The following is a 20,679-nucleotide window of genomic DNA, read 5'->3' on the forward strand; positions in this document are numbered from 1 at the left end:
CCAGGTCTACTCCGGATCCTTCAGACCAGGTCTACTACGTAGACCGGGTCCTTGGTCCGTGAATAAGAGAGTGGCGAAGAAAAAAACAACAGAGATAAAAGCTGTGTCCGAATTCAGGGTCTGCATCCTTCGAAGGACACGTCTACGTAGGATGGGTCCTTCACAGACCGCGAATAAACGTCGACCAGAAGCGAAAAGCTGTGGGAATCCACAGCTGCTCATCATGTTCTGCGAGTTAGCTTTCTTCTCTTTATCTAGCGCCTGCTCAAATATTTCTGCTTTCTGTCTTAGAGCAGAAACGTCTCTTTCATATGCAGTTCTAAGTTCCTAGTAAGAAACTCTAGCCTGCTCCAGTTCACTTTGTGGATGTTTTATTGTCTCTGCGGCTTGATGCTGCAGGAAAGTGAACTCTTGTGGACTCTCTGATGCAGACGGTTCTTTTCTGATCTGAGCGTGTTGATGACATGACGGTCGTGCTTTGCTCTTTCCAGATTAACTTCTTTTTCACTGTTCACCTCATACTGATAACATTCTGCTTTCTGTCTCAGTGCAGAAACATCTGCTTCATGCTTGCTGTTTAGTTCCTTATATGAAATCTCAGACAGCTCCAGCTGACACTGCAGCTTCGTTTCCTGCAGGCAGGCGATCTCCTTGGACAGTTTCTCTTGGAGATTGTCCTTCTCGGCTCTGTAAAGGAAGAATTATTTATTAAAACTTTGAACAAAACGTTTGGCTCGTATCTTCCTTAAACAGCCGGATCCTCTCGGCGAGCAGCGGGCAGCTGTAAAACGAAACTAAACAAGGCGTGTTGACGTCACAGCTCACAGAGTTTAATTCATACAAAGCAACGCATGAATCAGTTAACAAAGCTGCAGAGGTACAGAGATATGCATTTTATCACAAAATAACAACAGACAAAGACAAACACGAAACACAGAGACAGACAAAGGCGCCCACGTGGAGAAAAGATGGAAAAAACTCTCTATTTTCCTCCTAACACGTCATCTTATACCAAAGAGGTGTTTCCGTATTTAATTTATGCAACGAAGGCGTTCCTCCTGTTGACCAACCGAGAGCCACCTTGGAAAAACGTAAACCTTCCCCTAAGTTTTAATGACAAAACTCAAGAGTCATTTTAGTTGTTAAAGTTATAAGTTAATTTCACAAAACCTATTTTACTCCTTTGGACTCAGCATCTCCCAAGATTTGAATGTTTGCCTTATCACGAACAATGATGAGATAGAAGTCTTTTCAACCTGTAAAACATAACATTCAAATCATTCTCTTTTGATTCCGATATTGTCATAGTTAGTACATTTTCAAATACATTCCATTTACTAAATTAATACTTCTAACTTGGGTAATATACTTTCATCTAACACACTATTGCTATCAATATTTAAAAGGTGTATCAGAAATTAAACATAAATGTTTCCAAGATTCGAAGTCTGTGATCAACTCCAGACGCAGCTCAGAGCCCCTGGGAAACCCCCAACCTCCGACCTCTAGGCAGGGGAAGATATTATTTATGGCCTGCTAATTTAACGCCTTTCAAGAGAATAGTGTTTTGTGGCTGCTCTAAGTTACAGCCCTGCCAGGAGAATGTTTATCTCTGCTTAACATTTGTCCAAATAGGAATGTTTATCTCTTATACGCACATGGCATGAGATTAGCCATATTAAACATTCAACAATATCCATATTTCCTTAACAGCTCTCAGGTTTTCGGAGAGATTTTGCTCCTACTCTCTCTTCATAAAATAGCTGCATGTCAGCCTGCAGGTTCCCCTGACCTGCAGCTTCATATTTTCATTGTAGCTCCTCATAGCGAGTCTTCATTTGGTCCAACTCTTGTTGAAGGGCGTCACTTTTTTCTTTTGCTGCCCGGATTGCTTCTTTGCTGGCAATGTGAGCTGCCTTCAATTGCTCCAAGTCCTGCTGCAGCTGCATTTTCTGCTTGTGTTTTATGTTACTCTGCACCTGGGAAGCGATAACAGCAGGGCTGAGAGACTCTGAATTGGAAAACTCTTCTGCTGTCGGTAGTTGTCTCATCTCCTTTAGTGTTTTCTGCCTTTTCAACTCGGCTTTTGCATTGTCCAGTTCTCTTTGGACGTAGGTGACCTTTTGGTTCTCCTCAAACCATCTGGCTCTCTCCATCTCCAAAAGAGAGCCAAGCCTCTGGAGCTCTCTCTGGAAGTCAATGGGAGGCTGATGTTGTCCAGCTCTCCAATCCCGCGGCTGGGGTCTCATCTCACCGTTGAAGTCCTGTGGCCTTTGATAGGACATGTTTGGACAAAACAGTATTTGTTCAAATCAATCTTGAAAAACAATCTCACCGTTCGACTCTGAAAGCGCTTTGCGTATGTCAATAGTGCAGCAAGCAATTACAAGAAGGTAGGAGACATGTCTACACGTCTGGTTCTTCTTCTGTCAATATGGGGGGCAAGAAGGTCAAGAAGGTCCTCCATATTGACATTGGGCAGATTGAGGGTTAATGGTTGGAAGGTTATACAGAGTTAGGATGGCTCTGATTTATTCTTTCTGTAGATTTTTGTTCATGGTTGTTGTTTGTTGAGGCGCTGCGTCTTAGGACAATTGTCCCATCTGTTTTTGCTCTTACTTTTTTAGTTTCAAGTAGTTGGTATGATGCGTATCCATGGCAAAGAGGTATTAATTTTACTACTGGGAGAAGCTAATCATCATCTCAAAAGTGAACTAATTACTGCTACCTGTACTATAACCGCAAATCTCTTTAGACTTGAAAAGAAGGCTTTGTGCATGCAGAGCAGAGAAAATTTCTTCCGTAGTTTGTAATGGGCAAGAATCATATCCCCAAATCCGACATCTTTCTGCCCAGCTTTCAAACCATACAGCCAGAGAGACATTTACAAGGGAGCAGCAGTAGAGGCAGTGGAGATTGATTTACCAGTTCATTACAACAACTTTTGGTGTCATTCAAGACTTGTGATTGTGGAATATTGGAATAGTTAGGTGTTAACGTGTCATGACAGCAACACTGTCTTTAGAAGAGTGCTTGATACTGGAGATGATCCTTCCTGCCCACAGCAACAACATCCACCAACTTTTTGAAGATACTTGGTGGAAATTCCGACATTTAATTTCTATTTAACCGTTGCAGATACAAATTCTGACATATATCAAGTAGTTATCAGTAAAATCTACATAGCTGCTCATTTTTACAGTCAGAGGAATATTTCAGAGAGACATTTCACCAAAAAAACATAATAAAGTAAGATTTCATATTTCTAAGTGTAAATACAGTACCTTATTACCAAATATACTTACTCAAATAGATGTAAAACACACCACTTCTTCAGTGACTGTGAGTCTGAAAAGGATCATGATGAAATTTAACTTATATAATCACACCCCTTTTCCATTCAGTAATTCATAACATAAATAGTCTTCCAATTTCTCATATCCCTTCTAAATAAAAATAGTTTCCAACTAGATGAAAATAATACATACACACAAATATACATATATACACATACACATCTACCTGCATATATACATGTATAATGTCTAACTATACACACAAACACACACCCCTACATACACGCGCCTACACCCAATTGCCCAAGTCATCCCCTCAGCAGTTATTCCCAGCCAAATTCATCACCCCTGTTCATCCCTGAACCCTTTAATAATAACCATTTTGAGGCTTTTCTTAAAATACCTCATGCTTGGACTTTGCTTCAACTCTTTGGTGAGTTTATTCCAACTCTTTCTCTCTAAAACAATGAAAAATAGAAAAAACAAAAAAAGATGTTTGAAAATGCGCCACCTTCGTGATGAAAATGGTTTGACAGTAGCACTTTTAGCTTTTCAAAGCTGTTTTTCAGTGCATTCGATTTGTCAGAAATTAATAAACATTAAATTATTTGCAGATTTCTGAAGAAGTTTTAAAGTCTATGACGTTTTGCATTCTAAACTTTTCCAACATTGTTGGCATATCCAACATTGCCAGACTCTTTCTACATTGTGGCATTTACTGACAATTTTGTGCAGGAAACATGAAATTCTGCAGGCAACTGTTTGAACAGCACAAAGGGGCTTTCACGCAATTCTTCATTCAGATTTCCAAAAAATGTAATTTTGAGTAGTCATAATTACGTTCAAGATATAAAATTTTAATCGTAGACATGTGTCCCGTCAAATGACATATAGATATCTTGAAAGGAATTTTGACTCGTCAAAATGTAATTGAAGATATGTTGAATTATTATTCTTACTAGTCAGAATGTAAATACAGACAGCTTAAAGTACCGTTCCGAATAGTCAACATTTTTTGTCTGAAATGTCACTAATAAATGCTTTAGGCAACAGTGGGGTGACTATTGTTAACTGCAACCGTGCAGACATGACCTGGTGGGCCAGTCTATCAGTCAAACCTCCCACTGCAGAGCAGAAGAGGACAGTGGCTGATTTTTAGACCTTTGCTAAGGTAGATAAGATTGAGGGATAAGTTTGGCTTCACATGTAAGTATTGGCCCATCACTAATCTCACACACACACAAAAAAGAAATCGTTGCCGATAAATGAACTGGTCAATAAATCGGTGCACCCCTAGAATTCACCGCTCCCCCAAAAAGACTTCTGCTCGATTTTGTGTTGGTAGTAAAAGTATTCTAGAGGTAGTAAAAATAGGCAGTAAAAGGTAGTGCATTCAAATCTAGGATTCCTGTATAAACCCTGTTTACGGTGAGTTGCTTGAGATACAAATAGAAAGTTGTGAGGAAGAGAGGTCAGTCCAGAGGTCAGGTCAGTGACAGTCTCACTAATGTGAAGAAAACAGAACCGAATCCCTGGTGATGGGTTAACCTTGGATCAGTTAGCAGCAACTGCAGCAGATAAATCTGTCCTTGCTTGAGCTGCCCTGATCCACAGAGGCTTTCGGTGTCACATGACATGAGGACGTCCTGCAGCGCCAGCTCTGATCCACCTCTGGCCCAATCAGATGTTCCGCCTGCAGGCCACAAAGTCCCAAACACTGCTGGGTCTCTGAGAAGAGAAAAGCTCCAGAACCTCTGGGTCATTTGACGCTGTAGGAGACACTGCTGTAGAACCCATGATTTATTTTTCCTTATTTTAATCTATCACTACAAAAACAGAAAAGTCTTACTAAGTATCTTTGGTCTAATTTCTTGTGATCTTAGTTCACTTGAAATAAGACAAAACTGACTTACAAGGAACTTTTCAGCAAGAGCTTGTTTAAAGTCAATGATTGCTTAATATAAATTTTTTTTAAAAGATTATTTTACTTGCAATAGAACATTTTGATATGTTCTAAGTAAAACAATCTGCTATTGGAAGTAGTACCTTTTTTTTAAACTGAAACATTTTCTGTTTGCAGTAACTGAATCTCAGTCAAAAGGGATGTGAGAAGCTATTTTCATCTTGTCCATTTTTATAACTGGATTCTGAACATTTGAAGAATCAACAGGCTTTCTTCCAGGATTATCCTGGAAAGACGAAGGTTTTGCTCCATTTGTCTTTGCATGTAAATAACAGACTCTTCATGGTATGACGCTACATCCACCGTGGCTCTAGGTGAACAAGGTGTGTTCGTTTTCCCACAATGACTGTGGCTGTAGGATAAAAAGTGTTCACAACTGTCTACACTGCAAAAACACAAACTCTTACCAAGTGGTCTAGTTTTAGTTCATATTACAAATATCTTAGTTTTATTTTATTTCAGCTGTACTAACTTTTAGTAAGTAACTTTCCAACAAGATATGGGAGCTTGTTTTAAGTCAATAATTCCTTAATATTGATTTAAAAAAACACTTGCACCACTGGCAGATTATTTTACTTAAGACTTTTTTCCCATACGTAAAATAATCTTCCAATGGAAATATTACTTTTTTTTAATCAACATTAAAAAATTATTAATTTAAAACAAGCTGCTATATCTTGCTGAAAATTTACTTGTAAGTTAGTTTTGTGTTATTTCAAGTGTACTAAGATATTTGCACTAGAAACTAGACCAAAATTACTTGGTAAGATTTTGTGTTTTTGCAGTGATGCCTTTGCAGACACACATCTTTTCAAGTCAAAGTAAAACATCACGTTTCCCTGATATATTCATTTTTTTTATCAGTTCACTTTTTCTTCCATCTGCCACACATGAGCAAATCAGTGAAAGCTGCATTACTAAAGCTTCCTGCTCAGATGGAACAGTCCAGTCCTGTGACCGGTCTTACATCATGCAGGATGTGGTTTTAACACATGGTGCTGCTGCTGCTGTCAGCTCTTGGAGCAGACATAAGCCTGTTGTCCCTGACGTCTGATAAACAGTTCATCCTCTGAGCTTCAGATGTGTGATAAACCAAAAAAAAAATCTTTGTGAAACCCAACCTGGAAATGCAAACGAGCCTGTAGCAGCCGTCTACCGGTAGCACAGCAGCAGTCTGGTCCTCCCAGGTTTACTCCATCTCACTGTCACGTTCCTCATTCTGAACATGAAACACTAGAAATGGATTTGTTCTACACTTTCTAATATCTACATCCAGGGACTTGCATGAGTGTTTTTCCCCCAGTATATTCTCTCTTACCAAACAGATCTGCAGACATGCACATGCAAGTTTTCACACCAGTAGATTTATGAGGCATGAAGGACGTCCCTTCCTTACGGTGTTTGTTGGGATCCAAACCGACAGGACGTGCCAAACGTGTGGAAGACTCAGCTCAGGCTATCTCTGTTCTCTGCCTTCTTTAGCTCAGTGAAACCAAATCTTATCTGAACATTGATTCTCTTCTTCTACGCAGCAGGGCATGGACCAGACGTGTATCTTGTGGTGGTGTGTAGTTTTTCTGCGCTGCTTTTCTTTAACAGTAGCAGTATTAGCCCAACCCCACTAAAGACTATCTGCCTTCTTTTACACATTCACAGGAAGACATGATGTCAGAAAAATATCCCTTCCTTACAGCACATTTAACACTACAGAATACACAACTTGATTACCAGCTTAGCCATGCTGCCGTATAGATAATAGGCTTTGCAGTAAGTAAGACTGCTGCTCTGAAATTGCAATTTGGATGTTGATTGAGAAACAGTTCCACAAAGACGTCTTCAGTCAGCTGTAGTTGTCAAGCAAGGCCACTGGATGGCACTGTGATTTTAGCATATCATGGAACGCGCATGCACGTTCCCTTAGCTTTGACTTCACAATAAACAGTATCCCGTCTCCCATGAATCAAGCGCTGATGTAATATATATAAATATTCTTTACCAGAAATTGTGTTGAACTGAACAGGTTAAGTAGCACAACAAAGCGCAACGCTAGCCACCATTGGTTTTTTCGTTATCTGCCTGTGTTTGCTTAGCATAACCCTTTAGATTCCACGTCCACACTCAAATCTTTATTTTGTGTAAAGATATGAACTCCACCACCTCCGCTTGCTGCACTGCATTAACAATATGTTGCCGTCTCTCGGGTTCAACCTGGATAAAAGTCAGAATAACTGAAAACACAATACATAACTCAAGAATGTTGTTGGTGTACGCTTCTATAATCAGCCTCAGCTAAAAGGTGGAATTATAGCTGTCGGACATTCCTCTGTGGTATTTTGGATTCTTTTTGGCAAACTCAGCCCACTGCTGGTTTGGCCCTGGGTCACACACTGTGGACGCTTCACTTCTCACATGGACACCAGGTGAAACCTGAGGTGTTGTCCCCCGGCCAGCTAGGAGTCACATGAGAAGATGTTCCTGAGCCTGCTGACCGACAAACATGTAGTTTGTTCCCAAGGCCACCGACTGGTACAGAGATAACTTTTGGTTATCTTTGATTTGAAGGTGTTTTGGAATCTGCAGAAGCAGAAATGCAGTTTTCCCTGTCGTGTCTCTCTTCCTCTCTCTGGTCTGGCAAAACGTCAGCTCTCAAACGTCTTCCTCTCATTCTGCCACATTCCTGCACGTTTCACACAAAGATCGGCTGATTCTGCTGGTTTAGATCTATTGGCATGAGTTTACCATGTTTTAGGGCCAAAGAAGATGGAGAAGAAAAGGAGCAAATGTCTGCCGAAATACTTGAAAATGTTCTAGAAAAAAACACGTTTCTGAGCTCCAAAAGTCAAAACTTTTCTAGAAAAATACTAATTTTGAAATTCATTTAAAGAATTTTTGGGAAAAACAATTGCTGATCTTAAAAAGCTAAAAAGGTGTTTGGAAAAAAACTCCAAAATTTCAAGACTAATCTCAGAAATATTATGGAAGAAACACTGAAATTTCTGAGTTTCAAAAGTTTACTAATTTTGACTTTTGAAACACAGAAACTTTTTTTCCCCCCATAAAATTAATCAGAAAATTTTGGAGTTGTCCAGAAAATTTTAGACTTTTCAAACTCAGAGACTTTCAAGTCTTTTGTTTTCAAAGAAAATATCTGAGATTAACCTGAACATTTCTAAGTTCTTTTTTCTAGAAAATGTCCTCTACATTACCAGAGCAGCTCATCCTGCTGCCAGCCACACAGTCACTGGTCCTGCAGGCCCGGTGCTCCTCCTTCACCATAGCGAGCACAAACAAGGGTGGAGCTGTTGACCTCAGAACGGGAGCATCCTGCAGACAGAGAGTGCAGTCTGCTGTTATCCTCCAACAACAGCCTGAGGAGAGAGGCCGTAATGATATAATGATGATGAGCGGGGCCAAACGGTGACGGCAGAGATGTGTGCGAAGCCACGAAACGCTAAATCATCTCACAAAAAACTGTGTGCATCACCCCGTTGCCGCTCCCCTCGCCCAGTCACGCATTCCTCACTGGACTCTGCTTCTGGAAGACAGTGTGTGATTTCACACGTCCTGGTTCTGTTCCTGACCTTCCCTCCACTGAAGTGGAATTGTAAGGAATCGAACATGGACATGCACAAACAGTGTTCAAAAATGGGAAAAACCTTTAAAATAATAAAACAATCCAATGCAAAAGAAATCAAATGACAACATGGATTTATTGAGCAGGATCTGAACTCAAATAAAATTGGCCTTCAGACAAAAAACAGAGGCTACATAAAGCTGCAGTATAACTTTTATATGAAAAAAATAATAATTCTACATTTTTGCTGAAACTATGTTATGACAGTTTGCTATAATCTGTGAACATTTTTTTTATCTCCTCTATCTTCTCCCAGTGCTATCTAGAAACAACCAATCACAGCTGGGAGGTGGGACCCTCTGCTATGCTACGTCTTCTTCCCGAGCCTGTTGTGAATGCTAGGCTACTTATCATTGCCACTGATGACGTTGGATAACAGTTTTCCTGTAACGGTAACTTGTTTCTCCGCCATTAGCATATTTAGCAGCGAGTACCTGAGGGTGATTGACAGCGCTTAGACTCTCCCCCTGGATCTGATTGGTTGTTTTTAGTCGGGCGCAGGGCATTTTCAAGATCAGTCTTTTCACAGATTATGTGTCTCATGTTATACTGTCACAACACGGTGACAATTTTAACAGATATGCAACAAAAAAAATTTCTTTATAAAAATGACATACTGCAGCTTTAAATAGGGGCGGGGTAACCTAAACAACTTTTGGGACCTAAAAAAGGACCCCAAAAAGACCACAAAATTAGCTAATAAAACCAATAAAGCAAAACTGTCTTTGTGCAAATAATAAGTGAATATTAAAGCAACTAAATAAAACATTAAGGTCAAATTAACAAATAAATCTGACCTTTGTAACTAATAGTAATAAAAATTGTGAAAACAATCAATCCTCCTAGCACTTTGTGGTGGTAGGAGCATCCGCCACAGGAGGAAAAGCCAGAATTGCTTGTGAATAATAAGGAAAGTGATTTTCTCTCCTGCTCTGTCGCCTCCCAGACTCCCTCCCTCAGTATCGTCACTCAGCCTGCTGTGGATCTCTTTTAATCCTCAACAGGAGGGTTATTTTTGCTGCCTAATGGGCCGACAGAGTAAAAGCAGAGGAAGGTGTTTCCGCTTTCACTGAGTAAATATGGGCGACTTGCGAGTCTTCAAAGCTTGAGACGAGTAATAGGCGTAATTAGAGTAAAGCCACTGTTAGATTTACTTGTTCTTGTACGCCTGAGCCTCAATAGGACTAATTACACCGACGTTCAGGAAATGCCTCTTCAAGTGAGCCGCGTTTCCTTTCTTGCTCGCTGCTTCTTGCAAAGCCTTGGATTTTTGACTTTATCGCCCCGGGCTGACCACGTGGCATGCTTAATGCTGAATAATTTACTTTTAAATCTCCCCTTGTGTTAAAGTAAGGCTGCAAATTGAATGTTTTTATTTTCTTTAAAGGGACAATATTACATATTTTTCAGCCACACAACGCCATTTTATAGCACAATCAAGTTACAGTGTTACCTTCAGTTGTTGTATATTTCAAATATGACTTAAAATGAATTTTACTTTGTAATTTAATGTCTTGAAATTGGGCCTCCGTCTCTTTAAGAACCTCCTGCTTTTTCTGAAGCTCCACCTTCAGGAAGTCATCACAACATGGCTCCTCTATTAACCCTTTACCAATGTTTTTACCAGCGTTGCTCTGAGAAGTAGCTCCTACAATGAGCTCCAATGATAGTTCCATCAGGTGTTTGCTAATTGCTGCTGGCTAGTCTGAAGGAGCTGAGTGGGGAAGTCGCAAGGGAGGGAATTGTCTTTGAGGCGGAAGTTTGGAAACTGCAGCTTCGAGGAGGAGCCATGTCCTTGAAGGCGGGGCTAGGTCCACCCAGGCGTTTTGCACAGCTGAATGATTGTCATGGAGATTAAAGGATTTCTCAAACACGCATAAAATAATCAAAGCAACACTCCAGACATGAGCAACATAATACTGCTCCTTTAAACTTGCAGCATTATTCTACAATTTAGCAAAAGTACAATTTTATTTTTATTGTAAATGACAATAGGGCCATTCTTTAATTGCTTTCTTTGTTTTGTCATTTTTAAAAGTAGAATGTTCTTGTGTTAAGGTGATTGAAGAGGTACAAACTGTGTGTACAAGATTTAGGAACAAACTGTTCGTCTTTCTGAATAGTTAAAATGATGGCTCTTTGTATTTGAAAGAGCCGTCAATTACTCTTTGTAATTGAAGTGAGACGACTCTCAGTGTTCCCTACTCTCTGCTTCTGCATGACCCGCTGTTGGAACACCTGCTCTCCGTTTCATCATCCACTCCTGCCATATATCAACTCCTCCACTAATCTTCCCCAAATCATCCTGTCAGTCTTAATTAAACGAGCTCAGACCTGTCAGCTTGACGATGCAGCAGAATGTAGTTGGCTGCTTTCGGAGCTAAAGAGGCTCTACAAACTTCAGCTGCAGGTGAATAAATCACTCTTTTTATGCCCTCAGGACACAAGTTTCTCTGTGAAAGTCTGGTGACATGTAAACTCTTAATTGCGGGGTGGGGAGTGCATTTGTTTGTTAGCCTGAAGCTAACCCAGCCGCGGGGCGGGGAGGGAGGAGAGCAGAAAGACCTGAAGAGTTGATTCAAATTGAGATATAGGGAGGTGAGGTCAAGCCACTCTTTTAAGAAATGTCAAGTGAGGCAAGCAGTGAAAGGCAAGGAGCACGGACAGACCGAAGATAGCAGAAAGATAACAAACAGGGGCATGTTTACAGTAGCAGTGAAGAGGACGGAGATAAAGGAGGAGGGTGGAACCGATGAGGGTCCCGCATGAGCCGGGTGGGGGGACAGATAGGGCCGGGGAAGAGGAGGAGGGTCTGGCGGGCGGGAAAGCATCTGCTGCAACTTAATTATTAATGTTACATTCTGTCTGGAGTGAGCTTCAAGAGTTCAGTCATTTATTTCAGTGCACGGTTCAAAAGACAACCTTTTAATGTCGTCTTTAATGACAAAAATGCATACGTTGTGCTGTAGCTTTACAATTGCATCACTTGGGTTTATTGGAAAATATGTGTCTCAAAGGCCAAAAATGCTACTGTTCATGTTAATCATTTGTGACTATTTGTACAGTCAGTAGCTGCGTTTCTATTTCAAATGTGTGTAAAAACGTTGTCAATATTCTGCTAATGTTGAAGAATGTTTGTTCACGCCGCAAGTCATTAAAAACCATGCAGTTCCATCATCCTGCAGCCACTTCCTGTCGTCGTCTTCGTGGTTTTTGCCAGAGGCAACACCTGGTTGTTGACCATGTGGAAAGTGTTTCTGTTACAGTTTTACGAAATAAACTAATCTCAATACGTCCAAAAAAAGGAAGAAAAAAAACCCCTCACCCTAGCACCAAAACCGTGTATGGAAAACAATTTTTTTTTTTATTGTCGTGTTTCCATTAAACTAATTTGCTTTTAGAGATCGTGCAGTTGCATTAGAAATGCAGCTAATGATGAGAATGTGAGGTTTCAGAGTCATTTATGTGGGAGTTCTTTAAGGGGTTATCTGCTGTGGAGAGTCTTAAATGACTGTATGTTGATATGCGAAGTGCAGGAAATCATAAGATCTTTTATCACCTGCTCTTTCCTGAAGAAATTGTACAAAATTGCATGTCCATTGACATGACTAGTTCATCCCCCCCCACGTTTTTAATTTTTATTGTCTGTTTGAAATAAATAAATAGATTTATGAAAAAGAATAAAGAGAAGACAACCTCACCAGAGCACAGCCTGGAGTAGAAGAGGTTTCGGGTTATTTATGGTGAAGACATTAGTTAACAACCTCCGTCCCACAGGGAATGGAAAACAGTAACAATGTAATTTTGCCTTTGCAGATTTTTAAAGTTTTCTTCTTCTTCATACTGCAAACTGTGGAAATGGATACTTTCTCCTGACACATGCTGACACTGTTCAGACTGGAAAGCATTAGCAACTGCAGCTGGACAGAGATGAGTCATTTGTTTCACACTTCCTTATCTGTGTTTTCACTGACATCTTGATTGTTGCTGTTTTTGCTCATAATCTGACTGCCAGCTTTATCCCCCGTGTGTTGGCATCGCTGCCACTATGGAGCTTACCAGAGGGGCCGCGTTTCATTGGCTGATGCCCATTCTATTTTTAGCGCGGCTACCACGTACGTGGCCGTCTCACAAACACACTTAGCTTCCCGTTAGCTAAGTACAGCATAATGGCAGAACTGATACAACTTCTACACCTTGAAGCCTGTCTGCTACACAGTCTTACGTTAGCTAAACAGATCAATATGCAATGTGTACTGTAACTGACATACACTAAAGATTTTATTTGAGCAGAAAAGGCTTTGGACTAAACTGTTACTTGTGTTAGCCACTCTACAGTGCATCAGGCCTAGGCACACTCAAACATTTGCCAACAAACCACAGGAATCACCCACTGATTTCAAAAGTAACCTACAAAACGATGAATGCCCGACTGACCCAGCCTTGCAAGATCAATAGGCATCAGTGATCTTGTCCACAGTTATATTGATGTAGAGGGTGTGCGGATCTGCAGTTTTCCTCATCGAGCGAAAGCATTTTGCTGTGACGTGCACAATGTTGGAGGCATCGCATGGCTCAAACACCTTGATCTCATCCAAAACAGATGACATGAACTTGTTGGTTCCTCTGTCCATTGTAGTAGCTGATATATTGTGAAAATCCGGTAGAAATGATGCACTAATCGAGTCAGAAATACACTGCAGAGAATCAGTCGAAGTAGAAGATGCCATGTTTACATAGAAACAACGTGCTGTGAGGTTTTGTTTGTGAGACCTGCGGCCACGTGGGATTTTCTAGGTCGGTTGTGGGCGGAGCTTGGTAAGGTCCATTGGTTGGCACATAGAGTTTTCAGACAACAAAAAAAAAGTAAAAATGAAATTTAAATATTTAAATATTTGGTCGTGAGTCAAATGGCAAAGAGAGAAACTCTGACCAAGCCTCCCACTACGGTCAGTTTCTCTCTACATGGTGTCATAAGCGTCATGGTATAATATTATTACACATAATGGTTATAAAAAAAACTTTATTACGTAAATGCCTCGAAGAAGAGGAGTATTTTAATAAAAGAGCAGGACACGGTGCTTCTGCTCCAGTTATTATTATTATCTAAGTTTAGCTTACAAACATACACAATGATATCAATGTTAAAACAGCAGTAGCTATGTTAGCAACGGCGCTAACAATGGAGCTAACAACAGAGCTAACAGCGAAATTTGTTAACATTCGGAGCGTCAAAAAAAAACTCACAACTTTCTGAAAGTTAATAAACTCATTTACAATCTACAGGTGTGTATATATATATATATACTCATACCTGAAGAAGGGGAGTATTTTAATAAAAGCGCTGGACACGATGCTTCTGCTCCAGTGATTATTATTGTCTAAGGAGGAAGTTCCGGTGCTCTTCACTATAGCCACCTGCTGGTTGAATCTGACCACTGCTTCAGCCAAATCAGACTAGTCAGCCTCTGAAATAACCAAATTTCAATCCATCACAATTACACTTATAATCCAAAACAAAAATAAGAGTGTATGATTAAAAACAACCAAATTAATAGACAAACGCATTATATGTTTTATAAATTGTCACTATTCTATTCATTGCCAAATCCTCCCCCCTCTTCCGCATTTGGAGGCTAAACATTTTAAAATGACCAGCTTGTTTAGTGATTACCCTCAACACACTTGGAAAAGTCCTTTATGTATTAGAGAACATTTAAAATCAGACTGAGAGCACTTTCTGTGTGCTGCAGTAGATTTTACTCGTTTGATGATGGGATGGAAGGAGACGGAAATGAGGGTTTTGGTAGCAACCTTTACTGTAAGTTCAGATGCAGAAAGACAGATGGACAAATGGAAGGAAATGGACGGAGGACCAGATGGGAGCCAGACAGTCTTAATGGACCGCTGGAAAGAGCGTTAGCAAGCTTAGCTTAGCACCATCTGGGATCTGCCTGGCGGTTCTGTTCTGGCCTTTTTAGAGTGACAGTAGTGGTTTGGACTTCCCAAGTATTTTGCTAAGATTTTGTTTTTGAAGCGTTGCCCCACAAACACACATACAGCTCTAAAAACATTCCTATTTGGGTGATAAACTGCTTTCCAACACCAATCGCATCAAAAAGATTGATTTGTATCACTAAGCTGAACACAGTAACTGCATTTTGTGTTTTTGAATTGATTTATATTTAGTGATACTCTCATTGAACAAACAGTTGAGGAAAATAATAAAAAATTCGGGGGGATTTTAAACGTTATTCATTGTAATTTATCGGGCCAATGATAAATCAAAATTCTTATGACGAGAAATTTATCACAATAAATGACCAACCCCAATTGAAAATACTTACTTTTCCCACTCTGATAAAAATGATGATTTCTGCATTAATGTATAAATAATTCCTGCTGATGAGTGCAGCGGTTTCTGCAGGCGTTGTCACATCCGCCATGTGTGCAGCAGTCCACTGACTCATCAGCTGGAAATATCGGCTCACATCACTTTATGCTAACAAACAACGGATTGGCTCAGTCTGTCTGCAAACTGGTTCACCGTCCACTCAGGCGTCCACTGGGATTCATCATCATCATCATCACTCCATCAGAATTACAGTAGCTCTTACTTACAAAACTATTCACACCCACTGAATATTTTCCCCATTCTGTCATGTTGAAACTTTCAGCATATCTTATTGGGAGCTTGGGTTAACAAATTAAGTAGTTCATGGTTGTAAAGTGGAAGAAAAATTACACATGGTTGTCATAAGCATGTTCAGTTTAAAAAAAGTTTAAGGGTCATAAGTTTAAAACGCACTGTATACTTCTTATCTTATTATTTATGCCCCATTTTATCTTCAATTTTGTTTAGTTTTTTTTTACAAAGCAGAAACAAAAAACTTATTACCAACAGGCATGGAATAGTGGCACAGTGCTATGACAGTGTATTAGGGCCATTGTAGACAGAAGGGGAAAAAAAAGGAGGAATACATTTCTGCCAAAAAAACAGACATTTTTTAGTTTCAAAAGTGGAACATTTTTGCCTCTTGAAAGTGAATTTTTTTTTTAAAAAAATTCAATTTGAACATTTCTGAGATTAAATCAAAATTCGCACGTTTTTTCCCCAGACAATTTTCAACTTCTCACTCAGATATTTCATTTTCTACAACATTTCTGAGATTCCTCTCAAAATTATTATTTCTTTTCTAGCCAATTCTTTACCTTTCAAACTCAGAAATGTCCTTTTCTGCAGAATCTCTGAGGTCACTCTGGAAATTTCTGAGATTTTCTAGCAGAAATGTGACTTTTCAAATTGAAAAATTTCCTTTTCTACAAACTTTCTGAGATTAATCTCAATATTTCAGTTTTTGTAGTTAATTTTCGACTTTCCGCGTCTAGAAAATTTCTGACATTCCACCAAAAGATTTCAAAGTTTTTCGTGAAAATTAACTTTTTTTTTTTCCTATCTACATTGTTGTACACTGCTGCTGAAATTTCCTCTGCACAAAACCCTGCTGGTTTGACTCAAACCAGCCAAGCGTGAAGGGAAGTGCTGGCTGGATCAGGAGAAGCTGCGGCAGACAGCTGGGAACTCTGGCTGGGAATCCGATGACCTCAAGCGTCCCCAGTGACATCACTGCGTCTCCTCCGCCAGCTTTATCCCATTTTATGAACCATCATTACTGCTGCTCTCCTCGTGCAAACAGCGAGGCAGCGCATGAAAACGAACGCACAGTTTGTCGTGAGAACTTTGAAATATCCAGTATTATTTGAGAGCACTTTAAAATCCAAAGATAATTACATTTCTAACAACTTTTAGTCACAAATTGCATAAAACCTCACAGCTGTGGGTTATTCTGTCAGCTGTCAAACTAAAATCAATTTACAATACAAGCTGAAAACGGCTCTTTTTAAGCATTTTCCACGTTCTGCCACTGTGGGGAAGAGTCCACCAACGCGGTCCGTACTGTGTGTGTGATGAGACACACACTGTCCAAACAAACACTTTTTACTTCAGCTCTGTGATGAGGCATCAACACTGTGAGGTCCAGTGGAACTGTTGCAGACGGTGTGGAAAGCCGTGTGGGAATGGAGTAACTCAGCTGACAAGTTCGGACTTATCTACATTCAACATGTCAGAACCAAAGAATGTAACTTCACTGACACGCTTCCTTACAAGTTATGAGTGTCGACGAATAAGACATCCTGAATACGAGACCATGTTGGGCTTTCCTTCAGGGCTTCTTGTGTTAGAATATAAAGGAAGTTGTAACAGCTAACAGCGAATTGGTGAAGTTTCATTCACTGAGTCAGAGATATAAATAGATCAGTTCTGACGTGACATTCAGACTTTATTCTGTTGTCACAACACCATGTGTTTTGTGTTTTTTCCACATTGGAAATGTTGATATTTTTCACTTCCATTTTTAGTTTCTAAGTTACCAAATAAGCCAAAATGATGTAGTGAAGAAAATCTAGTGCTATGAAAAAGTATTTCCCCCCCTGATAGATTTCTTCCGCTTTCGCTGTTTGACACCCGTAAATGTGTATGATCACCAAAGTAATGGTTAGTCAGTGATAAACTGCAGAAATACGAGATGCAGTTTTGAAATCATGATTTAATTTATGAAGGGAAACTTAATAAAAGTTCACCTCAGTGCTCAGTGGAAACGAGGCATTGGAGTACACATTGTCTAACAACTGATAGTCTAAAGATAAAGCGCATTCCTAATAAAGATTGGCATCACAGGCGGAATTTTTTTTTAGCAGTTCTTAAAAGTCTACCAAACATTTATCTAACGATTCCTTCTGTGTTTAAGTCTTAGTTACACATGCTCAGACGTTCTGTCAAACTCCTCCTCATGAAACATTTCGCGTCATCGTCCTCCTACAGCTTCCTGACGTTTTCTTCGTCTTTTCCGCCAGCACGAACATCCGGTTGTTGATCACGTGACTCGTGAGATGTGGGAATAAAAGTTTCTGTTGCAGTTTTGCAAAATACACAAATTCACAAGGCTGAAAAAGCACATCATCTTGGCGCAAACATTTGTTTAGCGAAAAAAATGGGAGTTCATTCGAAATTGCCGTGTTTCCATTAAACAAATTTATTTTCGTAATTCCAATTTGTGCAAATTTATTATCAATGGAAACGCAGTCAATGTTTCGCTGACCACCTATAACGTTTATTGTTTTACAACTAAGTAATGTCAGCCTGAAGAGTCTTTATGCTTGTTTTTTTTAATTATTTTATTTTTTTGTTGTATATTGTTTTAAACCTTTTTGTACAAGCACTTTGAATTGTCTCTGGCTGAAAGGTGCTATATAAATAAAGTTGCCTTGCCTTCATTAGCCTGCCCTGTTACCACTCGGAACTACTTCCTTGTACTTCAAAATAAGAGCCTCAAACAACAACAGGTGTCAAGCTTAAGGAACTCACTGTGAAAGACTTGCACTTGAAATATTGTGGCAATCTCTTTCCATAAGATCTCATTGACCACTATACCTCTGGTGTATTTACTATAGAGCCAGTGATTGCCTTCTGCCCCGTCATTAACTGACATTATATAGCAGAAATGTTGAGAATATGTATATTTTTTTCACAGTCATCTTTCTATGTTGACTTAGAGGTTCTGTCTTTATAAATGTAAATTAAAACATGACCAAGACAGATTAAAATAGAAGTTCAAGGTAGCAGTACCCCACAGAGTGTGATCAGTCTAAAGATGTCTGAACCCAGTCATTAATGTTCCCCGCCCTCGGTCCGCATCTGGACACCAGCGATGAAGAGAACCTGACATCTGGATAGGGGTGCTTCTGTGTTTTTGTGATGTGGATGAACATCTGTGTGTCCCTGCCTAGCCTATTCATAGAGAGACCACAGCAGTCATCAGGGGACCTCGCATCAGAGTGCATCTCAATGGAAAGGCTTCATTTGGTAAAAAGGTTTTCTGTATGGCCAAATCTTTAGAATTTTGTCTTTTCAGAGTTCCCAGTTTGGGGCAGCAGCATCTGAACCAGTGAGCTAAAAAGGCTCAACGACCTGATAAAGAAGGCCGGTTCTGCTCTGCAGACGACTGTGGGACCTCTGGAGACGACGACGCAAAGAAGGATTTCACATAAAATCAAGAAAATTATGGACAACCCTGACCATGTCTTCAGCCAAACAGCTTAACATGGACCACTACACGAGATCTTTCCTGCCCAGAGCCATCACCGTCTACAGTAACTGCTTTAAAGAAATTGAATTAATATGAGTTACAACAACATTTGAGTCCAGTATGTGTGCTGGTTGTACTCTGGAAGGTCCAGTGCTTGCACAGAACCCATGAAGCAAGAAAAGATGCCTACTGCTGCCAGACAGAAGGAAGGTTGTTTCAACAGGGAGGGCTTCATCCCTGGTCCTCAGCGATGGGACAGGGGGGATCATCTGTTGTGTCAACATACTGTCACTTCATCTATCCTCTGAACACCAGACTCAGAGCGCAGAGCAGCGCAGAGAGCTGGAGTCCAAGTACCCAGCTTCACTCTGCCAACTGTGCTGAGGAAGCAGCTGGTGTCTCTGTGCCAGCTTCCTGTTGTCAGATGAAACCACGCTGGCATGGAGGGGCAGTGGATGGGCAAAATCTACAGACCGTGATTGGTAGCCATAACTTTGGAGAGCCAGTTACTTGTGAATGCAGATGAGCGACATGAGTTCTTTTCACTTTTCAAGCAACACTAATTTTGCCTTTCCATTTACAAATGTGCGCAAAAATTTGTCGATATTGGGCTAATGTTGAAAAAACCACAATTGCGGCGTTTCCATTACATAACAAATGCAGTCAAAGTCACACGTGAATAAGTCTGTTCATTCGATAAGCCATTAAAAAAAATTGCCACGCCATCATCCACTGAATCGGTTTATCGTTTTCCTTTCACTTCACAATTCTGAACAGTTTCTTTGTTGGACAATCACATCAAATCCAGATAAAATATGTTGAAGTTTGTAGTTTTTTTTTTTTTTAAATGAGAGCATAAAATCCAGGGTTAAAACCCTAAAGAAAAGCGTATTTGCATTTGACTACATTTACCAGCAGCCTGTCTGCACCTGCTGCACTGTCTCTATGAAACCAGTATCGAAGCATGCCTTACCCCTCCCCCCACTCCAATAGTGACATTTGACCTCTAGTAATCAACAGACAGATTGTCACCCGCCTGTGACATCAGAAGACTTCAGCCTCAGCTGCTGCTGAGCGGGGTCACACCCTCCCATCTCCCTCCACCTCTGGAAATAGACCCTGTTGCTAAAGACGTTACATAAGTGCTGCTTTGTTGAGTGGATGATTAATGGGCTCAGAAGCCCCGAGATTTGTTTAATCTATTTCAGTGTCTGTTCCTGCTTGTATGAGACGTATTCTAGGAAGGAAGTGGATGTTCCAACGCTTCGCTGATGCTAGTGGTTATTGTTCCGTCCGTCTCTCCTGGGCGGACGGCAGCACGAATCTGTAGTTAAGGAAACCAAAATGTAGAGAAATAAACACAATGTTGTTTGATTTGCCTGCATGGAAGACATGAAGGTTTGGCTGCAACAGGTTGTGTAATCTGGAATATGGCATAAGATGGACAGATAGAGATTTTATGAGTTCACTAAAATGCCACATTAGTGAATTCTATTTATTTTTTTATATTTTCACAAGAAAGCATTGTTCATTTTAATGCCAGTTTCTCAAAATGATGTTTTGCCTCCCAATCAGCTGATGGGTTTAAAATAAAATCCCAAAAACTATGAAACCTGAAAAAACACAAGAATCATCAGT

Source organism: Xiphophorus couchianus, chromosome 7 (genome assembly GCF_001444195.1).
Source record: "Xiphophorus couchianus chromosome 7, X_couchianus-1.0, whole genome shotgun sequence".
In the NCBI taxonomy this organism is placed as follows: Eukaryota; Metazoa; Chordata; class Actinopteri; order Cyprinodontiformes; family Poeciliidae; genus Xiphophorus; species Xiphophorus couchianus.